This window comes from Neovison vison, chromosome 1 (assembly GCF_020171115.1).
Source record: "Neovison vison isolate M4711 chromosome 1, ASM_NN_V1, whole genome shotgun sequence".
NCBI lineage: Eukaryota > Metazoa > Chordata > Mammalia > Carnivora > Mustelidae > Neogale > Neogale vison.
In genome coordinates, this window is record NC_058091.1 from 268,229,354 (window position 1) to 268,241,771 (window position 12,418).

A 12,418-nucleotide genomic window follows, 5' to 3' on the forward strand; every position below is an offset into this window, starting at 1 on the left:
TACGCACAGTCCTGCTCCTGGGCCTTAGTGGCCTTGGTCATGTCATTTCTTCCCTCCATGCCATATTACCTTTCACTTTCAAAGGCGGAGGACAGCGGTACCTAGCCCACTAGATCTGTGAGAGGTTAATGAAAACTTGCCTGTCATGAAGGAACAGAGAGCTTGGCGTTCACCAGGGTTTCTCAACTTCAGTATGACTGACATTTGGGTGGGAGATTTTTTTGTTTTTTGTTTTTTTGTTGGGTGGGAGAAAGTGTGTGCATTGTATTCTAGCAGCATCTCTGCTTCTAGCCACGAGATGTCCAGAACACTCCTCCTCTCCTGGTTTTGGTAACCAAAATTGTCTCCAAGTATTCCCAAACACCCTTTGGAGAGGGAAGGTAAATATGGTATGCAAAACTGCCACCCCTGAGAACCAGTGGCCTACATTAAAGACGCAACAAACACTAGCATACAAAAGATCATCTTTCCTGGGGTGTCTGGGTGCCTCAGTCGTTAGGTGTCTGCCTTCCGATCTAGTCATGATCCCAGGGTCCTTCGATCAAGCCCCGCATCTAACTTCCTGCTCAGCAGGAAGCCTGCTTCTCCCTTTCCCACTCCCCCTGCTTACATTCCCTCTCTCCGTGTTTTTCTCTGTCAAATAAATAAATAAAATCCTAAAAAAAAAAAAAATACTCTTTTCTGAGACAAACCTAGCAGGACAGATGAGAAAGCTACTTGGGGGAAAAAATGTAGGGTACCCTACAGTGAATTCCTCCCACTCTTGTGATGATCACTGGGAATATAACTTCAGACTTTGTTTTGAATGAGTATCTCATGCTAACATGCAGAAACTTCTTTCCAGAGGAGGCCAAAGTCTCTAGAGCAAATAGGAATCAAGCAGGGGTTATACTGACTCCAGGTTATGGATTACAGACCAAGATGTGCAGGAACCCTCTTACCTCCTGCTCCTGGAGAGCCAACCCAAACCAAATCCAAAGGCCACCGATATGAAGCAATGTATGTATGTATGTGTGTCTATCTAGACAGATATAGAGATATAGGTAGAGATATATAGATGTATCTTATACATAAGTTGCTCATATGTACACACAGAAAAACTACAGTTAACTCTTTGCTAATTGACTTTTGCCTCTACCCATAAAAAGCAAATTATGAAAATCTATAATGCCTGAAACTGACTTCCCAGATGCTTTTCTAACTCAGACTACTTCAAGTTTAGATGGGAATTCATCTGGAGTGGTTCTGTCTTTTATTTGGTGAGGAAAAAGTAACCGTGCATTGAATACAGGCCATGTGAAAGGCTCTTTGACAAATGTCATCTCATTTAGCAAACTAGAACCTGCCAATTTTAGCAATTAGGTTGCCTCACTCCATAGAAAGAGAAAAGAGAGAACTGCATTTGTATACATACATATTCACCCAGAAAACCCATATGCATTTAATACCTTAGAAAACCACATAAACACAAAAATAGCAATTGCCCAAATATCTGTTCACACAACCCTCTCATGCACTCATTCAAAATTAAGTATCTCATGACACTCGAGATCCATACACAGGATTTCCCAATAAGAAGAAAAAAAAAAAAGGCATGTGCCTAAGACACACTGGTAAAACAAGAGAACCCCAAATCAAAAATTTTAAGTCAAATTTGCTATTTGGAATTTATCAGAGTAGTCATCATGGAAAAGAATCATTCTTTATTCTACTTTCTTATAATTCAATTCCAGTTTTGCCTGGTTTTTATTTTGATTCACCTAAATTGGGAGGAGGGAAGGTCACCACAATTTTTTGAGTTATTCAGATCTTTAAAATCTTAACTGAGCCCTGAGACACAACCAAACATTCACATCCAAATTATGAAACATGGAAACCAACGCCTGTTGATCCAGGCACCTCTTAGCATGACACCCCGGATGGGTGGAGGGACTCTGTTTTGGCAGCCAGGGGACCTGTATTTTAATCCTTGCCTTCTACTTACTCCCCATTGATACCTCAGATCTCAGTTTCTCCATGTGGGGGGGGGGACAAAAAAAAAAACCAAAACAACTACAAGAAAAAAGTCTAGATGATGAAATTGGAATGATTTCAACATTCACTTGAGATGTGACTGTCTGTGAATCCCACCTCTTGCCCAAGGTCACCCTCAGCTGGTGGCCACAGAGACAGAACTGGAGGTAATTCCGTCTCCTAGTTCAAGGCCTTTTACACAAAGTTGCACCCACCCACGAAAGCCCCCTTCCTTTTCTCTCCTCCCTCAGCTTCTCATTACTATGCATCTCCTCGCTCCTCTCCCGTGCAGCCAATCCACAGCCTCCTCCCCACCCCCTACAGCTCGCACAGCAGGTAGTGCAGGAAAAGATAGCAATGGGGAAAGACAGCCTGGCACATTGAAGGGGTTACTTTGCCCGGGGACCCCTTTATCTGAAGTTGTCCTCAAAAGCGGAAATGAGTTGATTTGCATTTTCCCACTGAAGCATGCAGAGTAGCTGAGGAGTGTTTCTCGTTACCAAGTATCGTCTTCTCTGGTTTGCCCTGAGGCCTTCTCTGGGGCTGCAGCAGCTCTGAAAACACCTGTATGCTGCCCATTTAAATACATGCTTCAGACAAATTTTTCGGGGGTTTCAAAAGGGAAAGACTAATGCTTTCCCTCTCCAGCATACATTATCCTTCCTGTGAATGCTGAAGGCAGAAATTAACCCTTTCCAGATTGCTTTATTTCTTGTCTGTCTATCCATGCAAGGCCTGGATATTCACGTTCAAAGACTGGAGTTCATAGCTCTCTCCTCTACTCATTCGTTCATTCGACTGGTCATTCAGTCAGTCAGCAAGTATTTACCAGAATCTGCTGTGTGCAAAAGCACTGCGTTGACTGCATTTAACCTACAGAAACAACTTTGATAAAAATCTTGTTCTGAAAATGCTCACAATTTAACCAAGGCGATAACATGCCTGAATGTACCCACGTATACCCAGATGTTACCTAGGGGGCTCACCCGAACTCAAAATTGGTTCAGACAATATCATAACTTCTTGGAATCCATAGTTTGCCCTATGACTTCTGCAAATTCCTGGCCTTCCTTCTCTGCTGATGCATTTAAGCCTGCTGCTATGATTGGGCACCAGTATCTCGTGATTTTGGTAACTTTGCGGAAGAACTGAGATGAGTGGAGGGGGTGACATCACACACATACAGTTTTCTGCCATCTTGGTGGCCCTTTACCTCATTCTCCTCTGGCTCCCAAAGTCTGGGCTTTCTAAAAGATGACCTGCCTCACCATGTACATTCCTCTGTGAAGTGTAAGCCCACCCTGCTTCTCTCATAGCTAGCACAACCTATAGGCCAGTCTTCGTTTCCTGGTATCCTGGGAATTGGGGGAAGAAAGTTTTCTCCATCCTTTTATTCAAATAACTACAATACAAGTGGGAAAGTGATGGGAGCCATAAGGGTATATACTAATGGCCCCAGGCAGGCAACTAATAAATACACTGAATGAACTTACTTATTGAAGGAGAGGGTGGGAAAAGGACTATGGGTGTTAAGGGGAGGGAAAGATGGCTATCATAAATAACTCAAAGGAAGGCTTTTCTGCAAAAGCACGTGAGCAAGCAATATCTCCTATTACCTAATCCATTCTGACCTTCATCTATATGTTTCTTCTCCTCATTTCTTCTTTTGAGCATCAACCCAGTTCTTCATGAAGTTTTAGGAGATGAAGGGATCTTGAAGGTTAGAATACAGAACTCAAGAGTCAAAAAATCTGGAAGGATCTAAGGAAGAAAAACTTGTGGAGCTCATCTACCCCAATCATTTGGTTTAAAAATGAGTAAGCAAACCTTTCCAAGGTCATGTGGCATGTTAATGGACCATAATGCTCTTAACCCTCTTTGTTCTGTGGCAGAGACATCCAGAAATCTGATCTGTTTTATTTGGCTGGTAGGGTTCCCCCCCCGCTTAATTTGAAGAGTGATCAGCATTTTTAAACCATGGGACTTCACACAATAATCCAGAAAAAAAAAAAAAAATCAATGGTCTGCCAGCACTGGGCTCACACTCCTGCCCAACAGCAATGGCTGAGGTTGGGTGGTGTGGTCCCCTGTTTGCACAGTCCTTCACTCCCAGTTGTCTAACACTCAGATGGGTTCACTCATCTCCATCACAGTCACAGCTCCTATGTCTTTAAACTGGGAAACCCTGCCCTTCAGTGGGCTTCTTGCCCTGACCAAGAGAAAAACCATTTAGCATGACTAACCTCAAGCAGTACTATAAGTAATGTGATTCTAGAACCCTTAAATTCAGTAATTTCTCTCACCCTTCCTCCCAATGAAAAGCTAATAATAATAATAAATTGCAGGTAAACAAGCAAACAAGAAAAGCTTTTCCCATTGTCTGGTATTGCCTAGAATTCCACTGTAGCTTGGGTTAAGTACTGTGGTCCTCTGGCATCTTGGACTTGGAATAAAAGTGATGAAGAAAAAAGTGGTCCTTAGCACACATCTTCATCTACTTTAATATTCTGCCTGAGGGTAATTCTTGCCCAAGAATGCTCAGGCCCTCTACGTGTACTTACACACACAATATACAGTGCAACACACAGTCCCTTCTCTCATTTTCTCTCTCACTTTTAAAATCAGCCCCGTACCGAACCTTGTTGAAATCCGATCCAATCAACAAAACAGAATTTTCCCCTTAAAAAGAAGAAAATACAAAAATTTTCATAAAATGAAAACACAGGGGAAATGTACCTTTTGAAGAGGAAAAGGTGGTGGTTTCCTCTAGAGGATGAGCCAAAGGAATAGACTTCAAGAGTACAGGGTAGTGCATTTTGCTAATATGAATGTGTGGACTTGGAGAGGCGGAAGGTATGTGAACACAAGGCAGAAAGAAAGAGAGAAAACCTGTCATTTTAGCAGCGAGTACTTTATTGTGATACCAAGTTAACAGGCGGGTGAATACCAAAATGCTCTTCCCAGGATTTCGACAAATCTTCTTCCTTTTTCATGTTCCCATTGTGAGTTCCAGGAAATGGAGAGAAACTGTAATGAAGCATATTTCTTTTTAAGTGGCATGTAGCTGGCCTCTATGTGGATCTTGTTTTCTGGCATCATTTTAATTAGGGAAGGCGAGAAAGTTTCCAGTGTCCCCCTACCCCCATCCTTCTCTGTTTCTAAGTGAGGGTTTCACAGAGAACTGGCAACCAACACAATTTTGACAGAGTGAACTTCTTTCTCTCATAAGCATTCCTCCAATCCCCAGATAATAACCCTCATTCCTCCCACATTAACTAACACACACAACTTTCTTCCTCCCACCCTCCCCCAACCCACACTTCTCTCCAAAACGTATAACATAATTGTGAAGGCTAATTATCAAATAATGCTTAAGCCTTTGGGAGCAAGATAGAGGGTTCTAGAAATGTTTTAAAAAGTCCCCAGGCTGCAATAGAAACGTGATTAACTGAAACAAAAATGCCTGGTGAAAAGTTTCAAAACTAAAATCAGTCAAAAAAATTCTCCATATACATGATTACACACAAATATATGTATTATTGTAATATGTATTATGCATTATATCATATATAGTATTTGTGTATATGTACATATGTGTGTGTACACAGACATATAGATATAATGAGTCAGTTTGTTAACTGCTCACAAAGATTCTCTGACATTCTAGGGCAAGTCCCTTAAAGAGTGATAATTTGAAGTTGACCCATCCTTTTCCTGATACTGGGATATCCACCCAGTGGGTAGATAGATTTCTGTGCACTCTGTCCCTCAGAGAGAGGGCCTCTCAGCTGGCTCTGGAGGAAGGGAAGAGACGTCTGCCTCTAGTAAGAGGAAAGGAGAAAGCAAATCTGGGCAATATAATTCTCTTCCCGACCCCAAGATGAGCCAATATATAGCCTGACAGATGTAGTCTTTATCATAGAATAAAACAGGCTCAAAGCGGTGTGCCATACACAGGAATGCCACATTTTATGAATTGTTGTATTGCCACACTACACACTGTAGGAAGCAGAGATGGGTGGGCCAAGAGGTTGTGAGAAAACAACTGGGCCTCCTGCCTCCCATGCCCCCTCCACTCCAGGCATAGGCATTGGTTTTCTGTCTGCATCCTCCAAGAGGAAGAAACAGTGGGTGGATGCAACTGTGTGGGGGCCAAGTCCTCAGCTGTGCTGTGTGAAGAAGTTAAAAATAGCACCCCAGCTGGCCCAATTTCAACTGTCCTGGGACCCTGAGCAGTTACAGAGCAGAAGGGGTTGGGGGTAGAAGGAGAGGAAGGATTCAAAGAAAGTGGGCATAATAACTATGCATGGCCTGTCATGCAAAGAGCTGCAGGAAGGGGGGAGGGACCTCTTCCCTGTTCCATTAGTAGAAATCAGGCCTAGATTTCTATGATAAGACCTGTGACAGGAAAGAGAGATCATCCATGGACCCTGGGTCAGGAAAACAAGGAAGGTCCACTCTAAATCTCAATCCAAAAATGAGTATTCCATGAGAACCAGCTCCTGACCCAACACTGTAGAGTAGATGGTATCCATGATCTCCTGGGACTCACTCACATTGAAGGGCAAGTGTGACTCGCACTCTTTCCTCCTCCCATGACATCCTGTGATATCATGTCATGCCATCCAAATAAAATACAGTTATTACCAGGGTGTAAGGCAGTATTCCAGACTTCTTACAGCCATGAAAGCATCGTGGCCCTTCTTCCCAGACCAATTTTTCTTTTGTTGCAAGAAATTAGGCTAGCAAGCATATGTGTAGAGTACCCTACAAAATTCAAACACCTTTAAAGTAAAATGCTATTCTTCAAAGAAACCACAGGCTTCCAGGAGACTGTTTTGAGCTGCAACTCAATCACCAACATGGAAATGAGTTTACTTCCCTCTGTCATTAGAGATTCTTTGGTATAAAAAGATTATGCATATGTTAGGCTAAATAGTGGCTGCCCAAATAGATCCATGCCCAAATCCCCAAAACCTATGAATCTTACAGTAAATGACAAAAGGGACTTTGCAGATGTGATTAAATTAAGGATTATGAGATAAGGAGAATATCCTGGATTATCTGGGTGGACCCTATATGTAATCACAAGTGTCCCTATAACAAAAACCCAAAGGAAGATTTGGGGGCAGGGAGAAAACAATGTGATGAGACAGAGACTGGAATGATATAGTTTGATGATGGAAAGAAAAAGCCATAAGCAAAGAAATACCAAGGGCCACCTAAAGCTAAAAAGGCAAGGAAGCAAATTCCTTCCCTAGCCTCAGAAGGAACCCTGCCAACACTTGATCTTAACCCATTTTGGACTTCTGACCTCCAAAACTGTAAGAGAATAAATCTATATTGTTTAAGCCACTAAATTTGTAATTCAGAAACAAAAGTCCAGGTCATGGGGGTCATCAACTTCACACTATTATAATGAGTGATTTTTCTTTGAACCACACAGAACACAGGATGTTGAAGATAATTATTTTATCCCTTCTCCATTAAAAATTATCCTATTAAGCCATAAACCATTTTCGCTCAGACCGGCTCCCATACATTTTTTCCTATCATTCCCCCTGCATCAAGAGTCATTCTCATCATTGTTATTTTAGGTTCTATAGGGAAACAAATAAATGAGATTTCCTTAAATTTATATGCTTGATGAAAGTGAAGCTTTCCATGCCTAATGGGCTTTAGTAATTAGAAGAACAAAAGAAAGGATTTCAAATTCCATAAAAGGTGGAGGATTCACCTCCAGTACCAATCTCAGATCGTTAGGCCATATGATCTGAGGGACAATGAGTCTCAGGACACCAAACTGTCTTTTCTACTGGCCTACTATTCTACTGGAAATACACACTGTTCTTTGGGGATTATAGCTCGGATTCTCAATGCCCCCTCAGTACAAAGAAAATAATATAAAAGGTCATGGTCAGCCATTACCCCCAAATCATTTTAGAAATAAGCCCACTTGCCCAGACTGCTTATGAATTATGATGAAATCCAAACAATTGGAATTTACATTAAAAAGAGTTAACTGGAAGATAGGCAAAGAGGATCCAATATACAACTATTAGGAGACCCTGAAAAAGTAACCAAGGGAACAGAAAAACCTCAAGAGAACAAAGAAAATACCAAAAACTGTAATACAACAAAGTTTTCCTAATATAAAAGATGATTTGAAATATATGTTGAAAAAAGCATACCACGTACCTGAGAATATTGACCCAGAATGACAAAAACCAAGATATTCTAGGAAAAAAAATATTGTATTTAAAAGAAAAGGGGAAAAAATTAGATATCTAGGCAAAAAGGAGCATATAACTTACAAGGGAAATCAAATTAAATTATCCTTAGATTTTTTTTTTTGACAGCAAAGCTTTTTGCCAGAAGAAATTAGATAATGTATTTAAGATATTCAAGGAGAGAAAATGTGAACTAAGGATTTTTTTATCCAGGAATTCACAAACTGCTAATAACATGTTAAGACTCTGAGAATATTATTCCCAGGAGCCCTTCCTAAGGAGTCTACTAAGGAACAAGTTTCAGACAGGTATTACTGGTGAATATTAGATATATAGTTACTTGCAGATAAAAGAATAAATGAGGGTTAAAAGGTAGAGACTCTAGTATATGATTCAAAGTATGAATATACTACAACTTTTAAAAACTGGGGAGATGATCAGCATATGCTGAAAAAAACCCATTTTATCTACTTTCAGTAATGATAATGTCAGTGATAGTATGAATACTACTATCCTGATAAAGTTGTATATGTAAAGTCTAAATAAGCAAATGCTAATTATGGGATATTCTGATTCTACCATCTCCCCTGCCTTAAAGGATTTTCTGGTGAGAGAAAGGAACTACTCCGATAATAGAAGATGTTAAGTAAACATTCTGTAGATATGAATCTGAATTAGAAATATCAGTATAAACCCATGGGGTAATTGTTTATCCCGGCTCTTTTCATTAAAAGGACTGAAAAACAAAAGTCAACCGAATAGCATTCGGATTTGATCTTTAAATGACATATCCCCTTGAACTAAACTAGGATTTCTTGGAGAAATGACTAATTCCAGGTCTGAGGCAGGAAATGTTTATGACGAGTTTGGTACATCTTGACATGCAGTTAGAAGGAAGCTGTCAAAGTCTACTAGAATCATGTCAGAAGAACTCAGGAAGCACCTTGAAGAGTTTTCCACTGGCCAAAGATTTGAGTTTTATGATAGACTGAAACTCATCAAATATAAATATAAACAAATTCAAGAGTTTATGACATATATTTAAGAAATATTAACTGGTCACCTTCTGAGGAAACAACGATCCAATTGTCATCTTGCAAAGTGGGTAGAAGAAGGAAATAATCAAACCTTTTCCTACCTATCCTATATGAATCATAGTACTGGGTAACAGAATAATAGATGAGGGGAAGTGTCTCTTGATAAAGTTATCCCAGGTGATAATTAAAAGAAAATGTAGCATTAAAATATTACTATTTTGTAAATCCCAATGAATTAATGGTTATAGACACTGAGCATCTGCTTCAACACAAGACATAACACCATCTTAACCTTGTTAAAGGAATCAGACCTGTGTCAGGTCAAGCCTTTAGATTCAGCTCCCAATTTGCAGGAAATTCAGAAGACAGGAACACACTGAACTGTACATGACTAAGAAGTCAGCAAATCTGACTATAGGAAACTTGACAGGCCAAATGACCCAAATTCGTCACCAGATAAAGAAAAGAAAGAGGTAGAGAGAGGAGACCATAGATTAAAAGAGACCTAAAAGGCATATCAAGTTAAAAAAAAATATATGGGCAAGACTAAACTATGGGGTTTAGGGGTACACAGTTGAGTCATAAAACCACAAATAACTACAGGAAAGTGGTTATTATAAAGGTCACAGTGGTGACCTTTGGGAGGTAGAAAGGGATTGTGTTAGGATAAGGCATGTGGAAGGGTTATAGGGCTGGCTGGCAATTCTATTTCTTGATTTTGGTGGTAGTTATAAGGGTGTTCACTGTATAATAATTCACTAAGCCACATATTTGTTTGGCTTGGTTTTCTGTGTCTGTGTTTAATTTTACAATAAAAATATTTTTTTAAAAAAAAGGAATTAACTGTAGTGGTTATTTGTATTCTTTCTCTCTGGGTTAACTATTTGGTCATGATGAATTAAGAAGCTCTCCCCAAAGCAAGGACTCCTTTGATTTCTGAAGGAACTAGGACATAATAACTAGTGTCCAGCTATGATCATTGAATTAAGCACTTAGGAGAGCTCATTAAACTTGTATTGCATGAAATCAGTGAATCAGTGAGTCAACAGATAATGCAAACACCCCATACTCAAAATCAATCTGCAGACTACTACTAGATGCCTCTCTCTAGCTAGAAAAAGGATTTAGAGTTCTTTATTACCTATAGGAAATACTTGTGCTCCCCAGCTTCACATTCTAGCCTCTTTTCCAGAAATCAGTCTCAAACAACCTTTCCAATCTTACCACCACTACTTTCTAAAATGCTCTACTCCAGCCAAACAGGTCTACTTTTTTTTTTTTAAGATTTTATTTATTATTTATTGGACAGACAGAGATCACAAGTAGGCAGAGAGGCAAGCAGAGAGAGAGGAGGAAGCAGGCTCCCTGCTGAGCAGAGAGCCCGATGCAGGGCTCGATCCCAGGACCCCGGGATCATGACCCGAGCCGAAGGGCCACCCAGGTGCCACCCAGGTGCCCCCAAACAGGTCTACTTTTAGAATTCTATCTCCTAACTTTTCCCATTTCTCTGGTCTTCTTTTCTCTTTCCCTTTTCTTTCTACTCACACAAACTCTACCCATCCTTCAAGGCCTGGCTCCATTCCCATATCTTCTCTAAAGTCAGTCCTTATTATTCTGCCCCCTTGTCCTGCTTCTTTCTTTTGAGCCTCAACAATGTCTATCACTCTTGGATACTTAGTCCTTGCTTGCACTAGTATTATGAGAGAACTTCTTAAATTTTTTACTTGTTTTGAGCCCGCAAACACATTCTATCTTTCTTAAGTCTGGAACTGTGACTCACACTTTTTAAAATTATTAAACAAAGCCTACCACCATATTTTGTGCATCTCCAGTCAGTATTTTCCAGTTGACTGGTAAGGTGGGTGGGTGGTTGAATAGATGAATGGGTAAAAGAATGGACCAAGTTATCATACATTTGAGAACACTCAGTGGGTACCGACAGACATAAGACAGATAAGTTTATACACTCAATTAGAATTATGGGGTCTATTTGACTACAAGGGTCTCTGGTCAACTACAGGCAGTTACAGATGTTGAGTACTTGAAGACTGAGATACTAAAATGAAAAAAGGGGACAGTGAGAGTAAATGGAAGAAGGTACTAATAAGATTTCTTTCACTCACAGCTTTATCCATATCTAGACCTCTCTGTGGCAGGTCATGCACTTAAATACTAAAACTTCCAGCAAAAAAATTCAAGAGTCCCACTCCATATACTTTTTTTTTAAAAAAACATGTTTATAAAATCACTTATGGCAAGTTTGGGGGTGAACAGGACTATTGATTGGGTTGAGCAGGAGCTCTTTTCAGCCTAAAATCTAGGTATGAATGATTACCATGAAAAATTAGAGGCTCAATCCTTCACTTAGGATGGTGACTTCTGCATAAAGAAGAAAGGTAAAGTCCCTGAAATATGTCAGCTATCCCAGAGAACTCTGAGCTGTGAAAAAAAATCCTTGTCCTGGTCAGAACGCTAGGTAGCCGAGTAGCATAGTACCTGAGGCCTGCTCCTAGTTCCCTCCCTCCAGCTAACCACAGACCTGCCCTCCTTTTGAAGGACTTGCTCTAGGGAGAAATCTTCAAGGACAGACAGATTGGAAGGAATAAATGAATTGGAGTCTGTGAGCTAAGATGTACACAAATATAAATAAACAGAATTAGAGGTGGAAAGAATGGAAACCTCCAGAGCCAACAAACTTCTGTCCCCTCATGCTCAGGCATTTTCCCTTTAAGAAAGCCAGGAAAGAAAAGAAAGGTTCTAACATGCATTGAATGCCTCCCATGTAATGAGAGGGATTCTAGCTGCTTTCAAACACGCAATTTTATTTAATCCTCCCTCTCAACTTACATGTCATCCTCGCACAGGGCCCATGCGAACCTCCTCTGTGTATCATTCCAATTTTACTATACGTGCTGCCAAAGGGAGTACCCCTTCAGCTTCAAGGGAAGTGTTACCTCCCATGTTTTCTGAAAATGCAAACCAAGATTCAAAGAGATCAAGAGACTTGGCCAAGGCTACACATTTAGGAAATATAAAAACCAGGATTCAACATGCTTATTTTCCTCTAAACCCTACCCACTACACCCCTAGTGGAAACAGAATTATAGCATGCTTTAACTGAAAGATGGTCTCACCATC

The 12,418-nt window shown here is 40.3% G+C and overlaps 1 non-coding gene across 1 annotated transcript; it reads right to left on the bottom strand.

The window, feature by feature from the left end:
- Window positions 1–12,098: 12,098 nt before the first annotated feature.
- Window positions 12,099–12,208, bottom strand: LOC122898241. Its single transcript, XR_006382927.1, has one exon. It is a non-coding gene; the product is annotated as a U6 spliceosomal RNA (small nuclear RNA).
- Window positions 12,209–12,418: the final 210 nt, after the last annotated feature.